The sequence below is a fragment of the Pan troglodytes genome, chromosome 1, assembly GCF_028858775.2.
Source record: "Pan troglodytes isolate AG18354 chromosome 1, NHGRI_mPanTro3-v2.0_pri, whole genome shotgun sequence".
NCBI classification, from domain to species: domain Eukaryota; kingdom Metazoa; phylum Chordata; class Mammalia; order Primates; family Hominidae; genus Pan; species Pan troglodytes.
This window is the reverse complement of record NC_072398.2, coordinates 78,276,681-78,292,393: the sequence shown is the minus strand read 5'-3', so window position 1 is coordinate 78,292,393 and position 15,713 is coordinate 78,276,681. Positions and strand designations below refer to the sequence as shown.

Below are 15,713 nucleotides of genomic sequence, written 5' to 3'. Positions count from 1 at the left end.
AAAAACCATTCAATGTCCAAGAAGACTTTAGCCCCTTAAAAAAAAAAAAAAGAAAGCTTTTCTTTCTTTGAACCAAGAATACAAGCCTTGCCAAAAGGGAAGAGTTGGAACCAAGAAAGACTGGGATTTGATTTAATTTAAACTTAGAATTTATAAGTGAGAGAATGATTGCAGCCTTGGCAGAATGTAAGTATTTCCAGGTAACTGAAATTTAACTCTTTTATTTATGAGCCTTGACCACATCCAATAGTGGTACTTCTATATTCTCTTCCCTGAGGATTTCTTGGAAGGGAAAATAGTGTCTATGTGTGTGAGGCTTTTGGAAAGTGGGGACAATGAGCAAGCAGTTGTAACAGGAGGAATAGTAATCCTACATACACAGCAGCACTGAAACAAAAAAGTAAAATCAACGCTGAGGTCTCAATATTTATAAAAATGATCATTTTCACAGAAGCGAAAATGAAATTTACTCTTATATTATTTACAAGTAATTTACTGAATGATTATGACTTTTAATAAAAATAGAAAGAAAGAGAGATATTTCACTTATGAGAGAGAACATTTCCTAATTCTGGAAAGATCTATTGTGATACAGTAATTCATATTTTAATCACTAACTTTTATGTACTCACTGAAACAGATTACTAAATTTCCTCCATTTGGCAAAACTTTGTTTTTCTAATTAGATTGTTTTCCCAGTAATTGGACGTAACAAAACTGTATTTCTCTGAAGACATTTTATAATTCAAACATTTCATTAATGGCGAACAAACTTTCTCCATTTTCTATTGCTCTGAATTAAATTTTATTGGCAGTTAAGAAGAGATTATTTTTACAGATTTTTCTATTAAAAAAGATAAATTGTTCACATGATAAAACTGGATGTTAGTAAGAATTATGTTGATAACCGCAGCAAATTTGGCCCAGACACATTATTTCCTACTGACTTAAAAGTGATACCACTTTCTATTATAAGACTACTTTGCATTTGTTATCTCTAGTGTTCTTTTGGCATTGGTCTAGTAATGTTTTATACTTGTTTCTTACTTTTAAAAGTTTTATTCTAAATGAAGTTCAGTTTAACATACGTGCACTGAGAGCCTACTATGTGCTTGGTGTTGTCAGGACTCCAGAGAATCAAATACAAAAAAGTAAAAATTCATTCTCATTGGTAATCTCACTGTGGCCTGGCTGCAGGGTAGCAGAGGGTGTGGGTGTGAGGGCAAGAAAGGGACTGAACACCATAAAAAGGACAAATGCAATTTCAGAGGGTGGAGAAGAATTAGGGCCTCTAACTCATCAGAGCTTCATAGGAAGTAGAAAAAGAAAGTTCTTGTTCAGGTGAGAAGCAGCTCCTAGAGGCACATGGTTTGCAAAGTGGACAGTGCCTACGTGCAGGGAAAAAGAAGGTGGTGCTTCTGGGTGGCTACCACCCACACTTGGACTGTTTGCCTAGAAAGGGTGGCAAGGACTGGATTTGAGGCCTCATTTACTTTGCCTGTTGCATTGGCTCTCTGAGGAGACAAGAGACATAACTACTGCATTGACTCTCTGAGGAGACAAGAGCAATCGGGAGAAAACTCAGGTCTGATAAAAAGCTTTAAGAGGTTGTTGTGGGGATTACGATTTTAAACCCCCAACACAATCTTACAAAAGCTTCACCAAAATCTCTATTGTTTAAGAATGCTTTTGGTGCTTTTTTCATTTTTTCCTGGAAGATATTAAGTAGTATTGAAATCTGCATCAAAATTGATTTGAGGTGTCAACAGAGGATAAGACATCTGAATCACAAAGATAACTAAGTCACACTCCTGCCTTGGAGTATCTCACTGACTAGTGGAGACAGATGGACAACCTAGAGAGGTAATTTGAATATAGTCTGGTAAACTCAAATATCATATATGCAGAGGGTGTGCTGTCTCAGAGAGCAGGGGCCGTATCTAAGCTGTGTCCTGGACAATACCTAGCAACATTCACGTATGTGGTACATAACTACTTGCAGAATCAAACTGCAGAAATAGTGCAACTCTGGATCTACTTACACATCTATTTTTCTCACCTTCAAAATTTCTTCTTAAACTAAATCAGCTATAATTTATTTACTTTTCCTCAGATCGAAAGGAAATAAAATAGTTTGAGAAGGAATGAATGGGCAAATTTGAGGCATTTTTTTGAAAACCATGTGTGTTTTTACTTCCTATTTCCTTATTGTTTAGGAAACAAATACATGAATAAAATTCAAGTTCAATAGCTTGTGCAGATTTTTCTTAAACTAGTAATAGAAAGCACCAAGAATCCCGGTGCTTTGCATTGTGAGAAATATGAACTGGTCTGGGCATTTATTTTCATGGTAACAAATGTGTAGCAGAGAAAAAAGAAGAAAAAAAATATGACAACATGAAGTCATCATCCTTCCAGTCCAGGGTGAGAGCTCTTAGAATGGCTTAGTGATGGATATACTGAAGGACAGAACCGATTACAAAAAGACTAGAGTTGATAGGACCACATAAGAAAAGAGCAGTGGCTCACACCTATAATCCCAACACTTTGGGAGGCCGAGGCAGGAGGATTGCTTGAGGCCTGGAGTTTGAGACTAGCCTAGGGAACATGAAAAGATCCTGTCTCTACAAAGTACACAGAATTAGTCGAATGCGGTGGTGTGTGGCTGTAGTCCCAGCTACTTGGGAAGTTGAGGTGAGATCAAGTTTGCGTTGAACCGTGATCATGCCACTGCACTCCAGCCTAGGCAACAGAGTGAGACTCTGTCGCAAAAAAAAAAAAAAAAAAAAAAAAAAAGAAAAAAAGAATAGAAAAAGAAAGAGCAGGTTGGTGAGAACTGGCTTGGGCAAAAAGAGAAGGATGTGGAAAACATAGAAACCTCAGGCTATTTGACTACATTATATTGTGGAAAAGATGGAAAGGCTTGAAAAGGCTTGCATCCAAAAAAAAGTCTTTGAAAAATGTCATTCTTATTGTTATAGTGCCCTGTGAGTCTCTACAGTTTTTCTTTGCCTCTTGGAGTTTTTGTATTAAAATTACAATACCCTTGGTTTTTACAATTTTTTTTTTTTACCATTATTTGTCAAGAACTAAGTATCGCTTTTTTACCTATGACAACAATTTGAAAAGGAAAATCTGTGTGGAGTCAGGAAGTAGGTGCTCCTGACTGGAGAAAAAGATCCAGGAGGACAAGTGGGAAGATGCTAGAGGAAACCTATGGTTGCTTCACAAATTTCTTCAAGGACAGCCTTACCCTACAAAACAGACATCGTCCTTATGACCTAACACTTTGGTAATCAAGATTTAAACTCATCCACTTTCTTGCTTGCATGGAAAGAAGGAAGAGAATGTATATACAGTCAATATCTGTGAATTATTAGGTGTTTTTGCAAATGATCTTTTATGTACTTAAAACAATTGCATGGTATACCAGTTATCATTTCTATAGCTAATGAAAAACAGAGTTGGAATGTAAAACCGGAATTCTAACTTTGAGTCCAATTCTCTTTTTCCTTTTCAAGATGATTGTTCATTTCCTGGCTCTACTTGTTTCCTTTTTCTCTCTAACTATCCCACTATTGGTATTTTGGATATTCTTAGTCACATCTTCTCAGAACAACTCCCTGAATTAGGTACTATTGTCCCAATTTATAGATGAGGTAATTGAGGCACAAACAGATGAGACAACAGGCCAGCGTTGCAGAGCTAGATAACAGTGCAGCCAGGATCCGTCTCAGGTACGCAGCCATGCTCTGAGCCACCCCTGGGGCTTTTTCTGCCTCTTGGTTTCCAACAGGCCATCCCATTTTGACTGTGACCTCCCTAGCATCCTGAGGACCCACTGGCTTATTTGTTGTGGGTATCAGTAGAGGCCTGAAAAAAACTTCCAGTGACCTTGGCACTGAGATGATCTACAAGTAGATGTGCAAAATTTGGCCGTTGCCATGGTCCCTTCAATAAGGCCAGATTAGTGATGGGAAAACTGAAGAGTTTTGTCTGGCGTGGAGTTCCTGTGACTGCTTTCATCCTGGTGCTGTCCAAGACCAATTTGGAGTTTACAGAAAGAACTAATGGGAACCAGAATAATTGGAAACATTTTGCAGAGATAAGCTAGCAAGTTCAGACTTCTATTTTTTTTTCTAATGAAAAAACCATAAAGGAAATATGTCAGAGAGTGAATATTGCCATCTCCCCTCCACCTCTAGTGGAAAGCAAGCAGGTAAGCAACAGGATACAGGGTGTCTTAGCAGAGTCTCTCATAACTCTGCCCCTCACTTGAGTGTAAATCATTCTCCAATTGCAGATCAGACATAAATCGTTCTGAAACCAGTGCTCACCAAATGTCATTGTGTTATTGAGACATAAATCCTATGTCAGCTCGATGAAATGTCTATGGCCATTGCATTAAACAAGTCAAGGCAACTATTTAACGATTTCCAAACATTCTGTTATTAAAGTTCAGACAAGAGGTTTGAGAGGAAAGCCATGTTGAAGTGGACTTTAAACAGCCATTTCTCACATTTGTTCGATGAACAATAGCTGTAATGAGTGCCCCAGCTCTGAACTCCATCTCAGCAGAAGGGCTTAGAATGGACAACATAGGTCATCAAGAGGAAGCAGCCCTGAGTTTTGGGAGCCCCCTTTGACCTTTGCAACCTCTCAGTATGTAAAGCACAGGCATCTGTATTTTATGTTGATGTTCATCTCAGGCATCTCTGTTTTAACCTGTCTCTAGAGCACCTTCTACAGAGTGAAGAATGACAAGAACTTACTTTGTCCAACAGTTGTGATACCAGTCATCTACTAAGAGCTCCCATATATGTAAATTAAGTACAGCATTTTATACCTGGACAGCTCCTTAGAGTTTCTGAGAATTTCTCCATGCATTTGATCTACATCCTGTTCCCCTTTCCCTGCTACTCTATAGAAAAATTGAAATGATCAAAAAAAGAACTTTTCTAACATCTTGCATCTACGCTACAAATTTATCTGCATCTTCTTTTCCATCCCTGATGTCAGCATGGGAGACATTTTCTTCCGTTGACCCACAATGAGTCATTCCACCTATCCTGGAGTTTCATCCTTTTTGTCCCTCCCCCACAACGTCCACAGGGACTTTGCAGTACTGAATTTTTTCTCATCCTTGCTCTATGTACAACCTTTTCTTTTTTTACTGACCCCTTCCCATTAGCATTTAAACAGACTCAAGTCCTCCACACATTTAAATAAACAAATAAGCCTCTGTCAAACTCCACCCCCATCTTCTGCCTTATATGTATCCTTTCACTGCTAAACTTTTGTAAAATAGATACGTAATAATTGTACATATTTACAGGGTACACATGGCATTTTGATGCATGCATACAAACTGTAATGATCAAATAAGGGTAGTTGAGATATCCATTACCTCAAATATTTATCACTTCTTTGTGTTGGGAACATTCCAAATCTTCTCTTTTAGTTGTTTTGGAAATACACAATGAGTTATTTGTAACTATGTTCACCCTACTCTCCTACTCTTCACCTCCCGTTTAATCCTCAAGCCATGACAGTCTGCCAAAGTCACCGGGTAGGTTAGAAGTCTGGCTATAAGTACAAGAAAACCCAACTCAAACTGGATTAAATTATGAAGGAAATTTTGGCTCACTTAATTGGAATACCAGGGGCAGAACACTGATCAGACATCATTCCATCCTGTGGCTCCAGGTCTGCTCTCCTACATGAATCAACTGGGCACAAGATGGCTGCAGTTGGTCCTGACTTCACCTTGGCACACAAACAGTATTCAGAAGACAGAAAGCCATCCCTTCTTATGGGTTTTTTGGAAGCATAGAAACTTTTCCCACAAAGTCTCAGAAATTTCCTTTCACATTTTCTTGGTGTGAATTATGTGTTATGTGCCAATTCCTGAAACAATTCTTAAGGCCAGAGGGACGCCATGCAAGTGTCTCACTTACAAATATTAAAGTTTCTCATGTATCAGTGGTTCTCAACCAGGAGTGATTTTATCCCTGAGGGTACATTTGGCATTGTCTGGAGTCATTTTTTATGGTTATGACTGTAACCGTGTGGTAGTAATGGCATCTAGTGGGTAGAGGCCAGCGATGCTGCAAAACATCCTACCATGCACGGGATATCCCCCTACAACAAAGAATTACTAACCTAAAATATCAATAGTGTCAACACTCTTTGTTATCTCCCACCTCCCATAAATCACTAGCCTCTGTGAATGCTAACTCTCACTTTCCTACTTCAAGTAACTATCATTTTTCACTTGTATTATTTCACTTGCATCATTTTTCTAGCTGAGATGTCCAATTTTGCTGCCATTCAATTCACTTTGCATAATGCATTCTATAGCAATTAAGATCTGGCGATTTAAGAAATAAAATAAAAATAAACAAGATATAAATTGATTTTTCTCTCACGCAAAAGAAGTCTGAAGTTAGGTGGGTCCAGGGTTAAAAGTAGAGTTCCTTGGCATGGACCCAAGTTTGTTCTATCTTGCTACTTTGCTATCTTTAGCATGTGAATTTTTCTATGTGTTGCAAAGCATTTGATTGAACAATGGCAATCACAACCATTGTGTCAACTAGCAAGAAGGGAAAATGACAAAGAAGGGGTTAACTTCCTAGAAGTTAACCATATTTATTCTGCTTACAGCTCATCAGACATTTATTTAGTCCTACTTCCACGCTTAGCTATGAAAGGCTAGCAAATGTGGGGCTTATTTCAAGTGCCCGTGGATTTAACTAAAAATTACTATTTCTACTATTAAGGAAGGTGTGAGAAAATACATACTGTGTAACAACCAAATAGTCTCTGCCAGAAAGTCAGAGTCATCTTTCTAAAGAGAAAAAATGATCATGCAATTGCTGCTTAAAAATCCTTTTTAGATGACTCTATATGACAAATAGAATAAATTTCGAACCCTCTAATTAAAGAGGTTTAAAATGCTAATCACAGCTGGGTGTGGTGGCTCATGTCTGCAATCCTACCACTTAGGGAAGCAGAGGCAGGTAGATTGTTTGAGTCCAGGTGTTTAAGACCAGCCTGGGCAACATGGTGAAACTCTGACTCTACGATAAATACAAAAAAAATTAGCCAGGCATGGTGGTGTGCGCCTGTAGTTCCAGCTACCTGGGAGGCTGAAGTGGAAGGATCACCTGAGCCAAGGCACTCCAGCCTGGGTGACAGAGTGAAACCCTGTCTCAAAAAAAAAAAAAAAATGCTTATCACTCTTTGATCTGTGCTGAACTTCTCTGGTCTTGTCTTTAATGATTTCCCCAAACTTATGCTATCTTCTCAAATGCAGTTATACTGCACTTATTAACAGGTTCCTAAATTACTCTTTCTCTTTGTCTCTCTCTATGCCGCCTTCTCTGCCTGAATTGCCCTTCCTTCACTTACCTAACTTCAGCTCCTTGTTTCTCTCTTTTCTCAGATCAGATGTTATTTTCTCTGGGACTCCTTTCTGGACACATCATGACTGAGTGAGGAGCCTCTCTTCTGTTTTCCCACAGCCCAAAATGCTCAGCCCTGTTTGAACAATGTGTTGTCATTGCCACTTTTCTTCTTGCATTGGCCCTTTAAATTGTGATTCTTTAGGGCAAAGATTGTGTCATAATACATAGTAAGCACTTATTAAATAATACTTGAATAAATGACTGCATTACCTCATTTGGCCCTCAGAAACACCCTTCAAGGTAAGCAACGTTATTTATTTTTACAGACTAATTAACTAAAGTTAAGGAAATTTATGTGTGCCCAAAGCCATAACACCAGCAAGAGGCAGAACTTGGGCTGCTTCCAATTCTGATTTCCAATCTGGTTCTCACTTTACAATACCACAGTCTTTTTTTTTTTTTTTAACTTATCCTCTCTTACACTTACACTGTAATATTGACTTTGTGCTTTGTGTCCATGGTCATTTCGCAGTAACACCCACTTGCCACTTTCAATTCACTCCAAGTTGTTACGGATCTTTCAACTGTTTTCCGTTCAGTCTTATATATGCAGATGTTATAAACCTCTCTCCATGTATGCCTTTGCCTTGAAAGTATTTAAGACAAATGTGAAACCTGAAGGACGTCATTGGTTCCCTATCCAATCTCCCTCTTCGGCTTTACTGAAAATATAATTCCTTTTGTTTAGATATTTGGTGGCCTTGTGTTTTAGAGAAAGCTGAGCTTCCCTGATCCACAAAGGCAATCTGTATTAGTCTAAGCAAGGATAGTAATCCTATTCCCCTTTCTAGGAGCTCATTTAGGAATGGGCGTATAAAACCAATTAGCCAATAATATTTAAAGGAAAGTCTACTACAGTGCATCCTGTTTTTTTTTTTTTTTAAAAAAGGACACATTGAGAGGTTGTGGCATGTCTGTCTCCATGCTGTCATCAGCATTTCATCTTTTCATCTGCTTTGACCATCTTGGGTCCACAAGGAGTGTCAGTATGCTGAAGACGGCAGAGGGGAGAGACAGATGCATCTGGTTCCTGATGACCTCCCTGAGTTTTGAATAGGTCAACTCCTGAACTGTCCTACCTTAAGATTTCCTGTCATGTGAGAACCTCAACATTACTTAACATTTAAGCCACTCATACTTGCATTTTTTCTGCTTCCTGCAAGCAAAAGCATTCTAAATAGAATACCAACCTGGAATTGCACTGGGGAACTCGTCAAAATGAACTCTACACTGACCTTTCCGTAAAGAAAGTCACATTGCTTGATCATTCTCTTTCTCAAATTTGGATTCCAGTGTTGCTCTTACATGAAATGCCTAATACATATTAATGATATATGAAATATATTAGATAATCTCTAAATTGTATAAACCTGAATCCAGTTTCCAAGAAACCTGTGCCACACTGCTATGACACTGAGTATGACCTTTCTCAGGATTTTTCATCCTGAGACCTTAGTTTTCTTCTCTCCAGTCTTTTATGCACAGATAATATATGCCTTTGCCTTGAAAATATTAAAGACCTTGGAGGATAATTCTTTGGGTCACTAACTTTCTAAAACATATATATTCCTTTAAAGTAAAACCCTGCTGTGAAAAAGGTCTTTCACACCCCATTTCCCATCAGAACTCTAACTCATTTTAGCCTGCTTCACCTCTTCCTCTGGGAAATATGAGACATGCTGTCTTTGAAAATAGTTTTGGCTTGTGAAAGGGAAGCCCATCAGTCATATTTTCAGGTGTAAGTCCTAAATTATGTATTTAAAATAAAATATATCATCTCCTCTGGGGAAGTATGCATAGCATGACATATGAACCTGAAATGGCCTGTAGGTTTTACTTCGCTAAGGAGTGACATATACTTGTGCGATATTTTTTTTTGCATCTTCTCTGCCTATGACCGTAATAAGAAACTACCTGAGAATATGAGAACATTCTGGGTCCTAAATAGATCCTGGATATCATTCAGTCTAACAGCTTCATTTTACTGGGATCTGCCTCACTACTTCTGGAACAATAGCTGATAAAGTCAATGGAGAAAGAATTCTTTAGAGTTTCTGATGTTGCTCCTATAGGAGTATAATTTACACTGTGCAGGACTGGAGTGAGGAAGGAGGAGAGGCAGTCGATTTTTTGGAATGCCTCAATCAGTAATAAAGAGAGGCTATTGTGGGAGGGATAGGGTAATGTTGCGAGAAGGAGGAAGACAAAGAGACACAGTGGTTTCTGTATAGTACAAGCGGTTAAGGGCATGGGTTCCATGCACATGATGGTGCACTTGGGTTTGAATTCTAGTCCTCCATTTGGTAACTGTGTATCTGTATTAGTTAGGCTACAGACATGGCTTCTATAACAAAGGGATTCAAAAAAATCAGTGCCTTAAACAAGTTAGAAATTAGTTTATATAACATGTAAAACTCTGGGTGAGGTGGTTTGGGCTGTTAATTCCAGATAGATGGTCCAGAGCTGTTATGGAAGCTCCACCAGTATTAGGAATGCAGGATCTTTTTTTTCAAACAGCCTTTCCACCCTCAATATGTTTCCAACTCTTGCTCCAAGAAGGCTTGCTCCAGTTCACATTATCATGTCTGCATTCTAGACAGTGGACATGAGAAGGAAGGGAAGGCTTATCTCTACCACTAAGGGGCATAATCAAGAAGTTGTATTAATCATTTCTGGTCATAGCCCTTCAACCAGCACTTGATCACATGGCTCTCCTTTGCTGAAATGGAGTCTGAGAAGTAAAGCCTTAGCTGGATAGCAACCAGGTAAAATGTATATTGCCATAGACACTGAAATAAGTCCAGGAGAGATGTGCCTATGCCACAAAGATGTAGGCAAGTTACTTAACTCCATACATTAGTTTTTCCATATGTAAAATGAGAATAACAATACTTCCTACCCATATCAGATATGATTGTGCTCTGTTGTTAGTTATACAGAACCTGACAAAGCATAGCTATAAAGCAAGGTTTCTGAACTTCAGCACTATGGACATTTTGAACCAGATAAGTCCTTGTTGTGAGGGGCTGTCCTGTGCGTTGTGAAATGTTTAGCATCATTCTTGGCCTCTGCTCACTAAATGCCAGTAGTACTCCCCTCGTTGTACAAACCGAAAATGTCTCATAGAAATGTATCTTTGGGGGAAAATAGTCCCTGGCTGAGTACTACTGCTATAGAGAAAAGGGGTTTGAGTTGTTTTTCCCTCCACTTAAGATATCTGAAGAAAAGCAATCCAGGGCAGTATGGTCACTTAAAGATGATTCAGTGATGATTTAAGGAGGAAGACTCTCCATTTCTCTGCTCTACCATTCTTGGCACATGGCTTTTGTCCATAGAGTTGTTGCTTATCACGGTCTGACCCCAGTCTGGTTTTCTATCTTAGAGAACTGGCATAGCCTCACTCAAATGCTCAGAAGAGCAGGAAGTCTTTTGCGTTTGTACTCCCATCATGTAGTGCAGTGCCTCGCATTAATATGTATTTGTGCAGTGCAAAAAGTTATAATCTGAAAGTGGTATTTGTGGGCTTGTATCAATCAGGATTATTAGTTACAAAGGAAAAACAAGTCATCCCTTGTAAATATTAAAGGAGATAGGACACTCACAGAGACTTGGGAGAGCTGAAGAGCCAAACTAGGAACATAACGGCCCAGCCAGGAACCATGCCCAACCATGCTACAGGTGTTTTAGCAAAGCAGTGCTGCTGTCACCTCTCAACACCACTGCTATAGTGTCTATCCACGATGAACAATGGAATGCTAGAAGGTCTTCTCTTGCTAGCCACAAAGAAGCAGATGCCACCATCTGTGTGACCACCAAGGTGCTCGATTTCTCGTGCATACTCTTTCTCGCATTGCTTACTGTGATTGTTAATTTTATATGTCAACTTCACTGGGTTACGAGTGCTCCAACATTTGGTGGAATATTATTCTGGGAATGTCTGTGAGGGTTTTCTAGATGGGATTAACATTTGAATTGGTAGACTGACTAAAGGAGATCCTCTTCCCCATTGTGGCTGGGCCTCATCCCATCAGGTAAAGGCCTGAATAGAGCAAAACTCTTACCCTCTCTGGAGTAAGGAGGAATTCATCCTACCTCCTGCCTGACTGCTTTTGACCTGAGACATAGGTTTTTTTTGTTGTTGCTGTTTGTTTGTTTTTTCTGCTTTCCCACTCACCTGAAATATTGGTTCTTTGTGGGTCTTGAGCCAGCCAGCATTTAGACTGAAACCATATCATCAGCTCTCCTGGGTGTCCAGTTTGCTGACTGCAGATTTTGGAACTTGTCAGTCTCCATAATTACATGAGCCAATTCCCCCCCCTTTTTTTTTTTGAGATGGAGTCTCGTTCTGTTGCCCAGGCTGGAGTGCAGCAGCATGACCTTGGCTCACTGCAACTTTCACCTCCCAGGTTCAAGCAATTCTCCCACCTCAGCCTCCCAAGTAGCTGGGATTCCAGGTGCATGCCACCATGACCAGCTAATTTTTGTATTTTTAGTAGAGACAGGGTTTCACCACATTGGCCAGGCTGGTCTTGAACTCCTGAACTCAAGTGGTCTGCTAGCCTTGGCCTCCCAAAGTGCTGGGATTATAGGCATGAGACACCGTGCCCTGCTGCCAATTCCTTATAATAAATCTTGGTCTCAATTTAAAAATATATATTTTATATATATATGTATGTATATATACACAATGTACTATTCCTTATGTTTCTCTGAAAAACTCTGACTAATACACTTACCAAATTAAAATCTCAAATGAATATGTCTGAGTGATGATCCAGGTCACATGTCTACAGCCTAGCTGCAAGTGAACTGAGAAAATGAATGTTCTGACATCTTCCTGTGAAAGGCAAGATGAACATGGTGGAGAACTACTAAAATACAGGGATGGTGTCAAGATGTTGGAGGCTACAAATGACAAATGCTTTTCTCATAATTGGCCTTGTTCCTTAGAAGAAAACATAGGTAGAGACACATTGAATGTGGCCCCCTCATTATCCTGAATGTCACCTTTGTGAGAAAAGGAAGGAATCAAAGAGAATTCCTCTTCCCTCCCTATAGCTGGAAGCAGAACTTGTCTTTGCCATCAGTTCCTTTTCATTTTATCTGAGTCACACCCTGGTGCCCCTGTGTTGCCTTCTCCTTCTCTCTCCCTTCCTCCCTCCATCCTTTCTTTTCTTCTTTCTTCATTTTCTTTTATATAGTTTTTTTGTTTTTACTTCAGGTGCATTGATGCATACAAACATAAAAACATCTGTTGGCTGAGTGTGGTGGCTCATGACTGTAATCCCAGCAGTTTGGGAAGCTGAGGTAAGCAGATCACTTGAGCCCAGGAGTTCAAGATCAGCCTGGGTAACATGGTAAAACCCCATCTCTACAAAAAGTACAAAAATTAGCCGGGCCTGGTGGCAGGCGCCTATAGTCAAGCTACTTGGGAAACTGAGGTGAAAGGAACACTTGAGCCTGGAAGGTGGAGGTTGCAGTGAGCCAAGATTGTGCGACTGCCCTCCAGCATGGGCCATACAGTAAGACTGCCTAAAAAAAAAAAAAAAAAAAAAAAAAAAAAAAAAATTCATTGATTTTCTCAGTTCTTGGCACTTTACCATCTTGAGTCCATTCATAGGTCTTTTCTTGTTTTACTTATTGTTTGTTTATTCATACCTTTAAAATGTTTTGATTTTATCTTATTGAATTTTTTTTTCCAGGCTGGGTGTGGTGGTGCACGCCTGTAATCACACCTGTAATCAGGCACATGCCTGAGGTCAGGAGTTCGCGACCAGTCTGACTAACATGGTGAAACCCCGTCTCTACTAAATACAAAAAAATTAGCCCGGCATGGTGGTGCATACCTGTAATCCTAACTACCTGGGAGGCTGAGACAGGAGCATCACGTGTACCTGGGAGTGGAGGTTGCAGTGAGCAGAGAGAGTGCCATTGCACTTCAGCCTGGGCAACAAGAACAAAACTCCATCTCAAAAAAAAATTTTTTTTTCCAATACTTTCATGGGTACACATGGTTTTTGGCTACAAGGATAAATTATATAGTGGTGAAGTCTGGGCTTTTAATGTACCCATCACCTGAACAGTGTAGATTGTACACAATAGGTAGCTTTTCATCCCTTACCCCTCTCCCACCCTCCCCTCTTCTGAAACTCCAATTTCCATTATACCACTCTGTATGCCATTGCATACCCATAGCTTAGCTTCCACTTAAAAGCCACATGTGGTATTTGGTTTTCTGTTTCTGATTTACTTCACTTAGGATAATGGCCTCCAGTTCCATCCAAGTTGCTGTAAAAGACATGATTTCATTTTTTTTTGGCTGAGTAATATTCCATGGTATATAGACATCACATTTTCTTTATCCACTCATTTGTTGATGGGCACTTAAGTTGTTTCTATAACTTTGCAATTATGAATTGTGCTGCAATAAACATGCATGAGAAGGTGTCTTTTTTTATATAATGACTTCTTTTCCTTTGGGTAGATACCCAGTAGTGGGATTGCTAGATTAAATGGTAGATCTACTTTTAGCTTTTTGAGAAATCTCCATACCATCTTTCTTAGTGGTTATACTAATTTACATTCCCACCAGCAGTGTATGAGTGAACCCTTTTCACTGCATCCACACTTAAATTCCTATATCCCACTCTATGTTCTATGTTCTCTCTACACATAGACAAACATTCTCAGGTGGGTGTATAACAGTTTTAATATGTTCTTGCAAAATATATATTGTGTACTTATCATGACATGTGATATGATTTGGCTGTGTCTTCACCCAAATCTCATCTTGAATTCCCACATGTTGTGGAAAGGTACCTGGTTGGAGGTAATAGAATCATGGGAGCTGGTCTTTCCTGTGCTGTTCTCATGCTAGTGAATAAGTCTCACAAGATTTGATGGTTTTAAAAATGAGAGTTTCCCTGCACAAGCTCTCTTTCTGTCTGCCGCCATCCACATAAGATGTGACTTGCCTCTCCTTGCCTTGAACCATGATTGTGAAGCTTCCCCCGCCACATGGAACCTCTTTCCTTTGTAAATTGTCCAGTCTCAGGTATGTCTTTATTAGCAGTGTGAAAATGAACTAATATAGTAAATTGGTACCAGTAGAGGGGGATGCTGCTGAAAAGATAACTGAAAATGTGGAAGCAACTGGAACTGGGTAACAGGCAGAGGTTAGAACAGTTTGAAAGGCCCAGAAGACAGGAAAATGTGAGAAAGTTTGGAACTCTTTAGAGACTTGTTGACAAAAATGCTGATAATGATATGGACAATGAAATCCAGGCGAGGTGGTCTCAGATGGAGATGAGGAATTTGTTGGAGATTGGAGCAAAGGTGACTCTTGTTATGTTTTAGCAAAGAGACTTGGTGGCATTTTGCCCCTGCCCTAGAGATTTGTGGAATTTTGAACTTAAGAGAGATGATTTAGGGTATGTGGTGGAAGAAATTTCTAAGCAGCAAAGCATTCCACTTGGGTGCTGATAAAGGCATTCAGTTTTGTAAGAGAAGCAGAGTATAAAATGTCAGACAATTTGCAGCCTAATGATGTGATAGAAAAGAAAATCCCATTTTCTGAGGAGAAAATCAAGCGGCTGCAGAAATTTGCATAAATAATGAGGAGCTGAATGTTATTCCCCAAGACAATGGGGAAAATGTCTCCAGGGCATGTCAGATGTCTTCATGGAAGCCCCTCCCATCACAGGCCTGGAGATGTAGGAGGCAAAAACGGTTTTGTGGACTGGGCCAAGGGTCCCTGTGCTGTGTGCAGCCTTGGTGCCCTGTGTCCTAGCCACTCCAATTGTGGCTGAAAGTGGCCAATGTAAAACTCAGACCATGGCTTCAGAGAGTGTAAGTCCCAAGCCTTGGCAGCTTCCATGTGGTGTTGAGCCTGCGAGTACATAGAAATCAAGAACTGGGGTTTGGGAGCCTCTGCCTAGATTTCAGAGGATGTATGAAAATACCTGGATGCCTAGGCAGAAGTTAGCTGCAGGGGCAGTGTCCTCATGGAGAACCTCCAATAGGGCAGTGTGGAAGGGAAATGTGGGATCAGAATCCCCACACAGAGTCCATACTGGGACACTGCCTAGTGGAGCTGTGAGAAGAGGGCCACCATCTTCCAGACCTCAGAATGGTAGATCCACCAACAGCTTGCACCATGCACCTGGAAAAGTTGCAGACACTCAATGCCAGTCCATGAAAGCAGCTAGTCATGCTTAGACATATATGATTCACCAAGCATAATCTGAT

General features: G+C 39.8%; 1 long non-coding RNA gene across 1 annotated transcript in view; it reads right to left on the bottom strand.

Annotated features, from left to right (window-relative positions):
- LOC134808570 (uncharacterized) overlaps nucleotides 1-7,551 on the bottom strand; it is a 68,979-nt gene extending 61,428 nt beyond the window's left edge. Inside the window, exon 1 of the long non-coding RNA XR_010151832.1 lies at nucleotides 7,411-7,551. This is a non-coding gene — a long non-coding RNA (uncharacterized LOC134808570). The remainder of the gene's footprint in view (nucleotides 1-7,410) is intronic.
- Nucleotides 7,552-15,713: the final 8,162 nt, after the last annotated feature.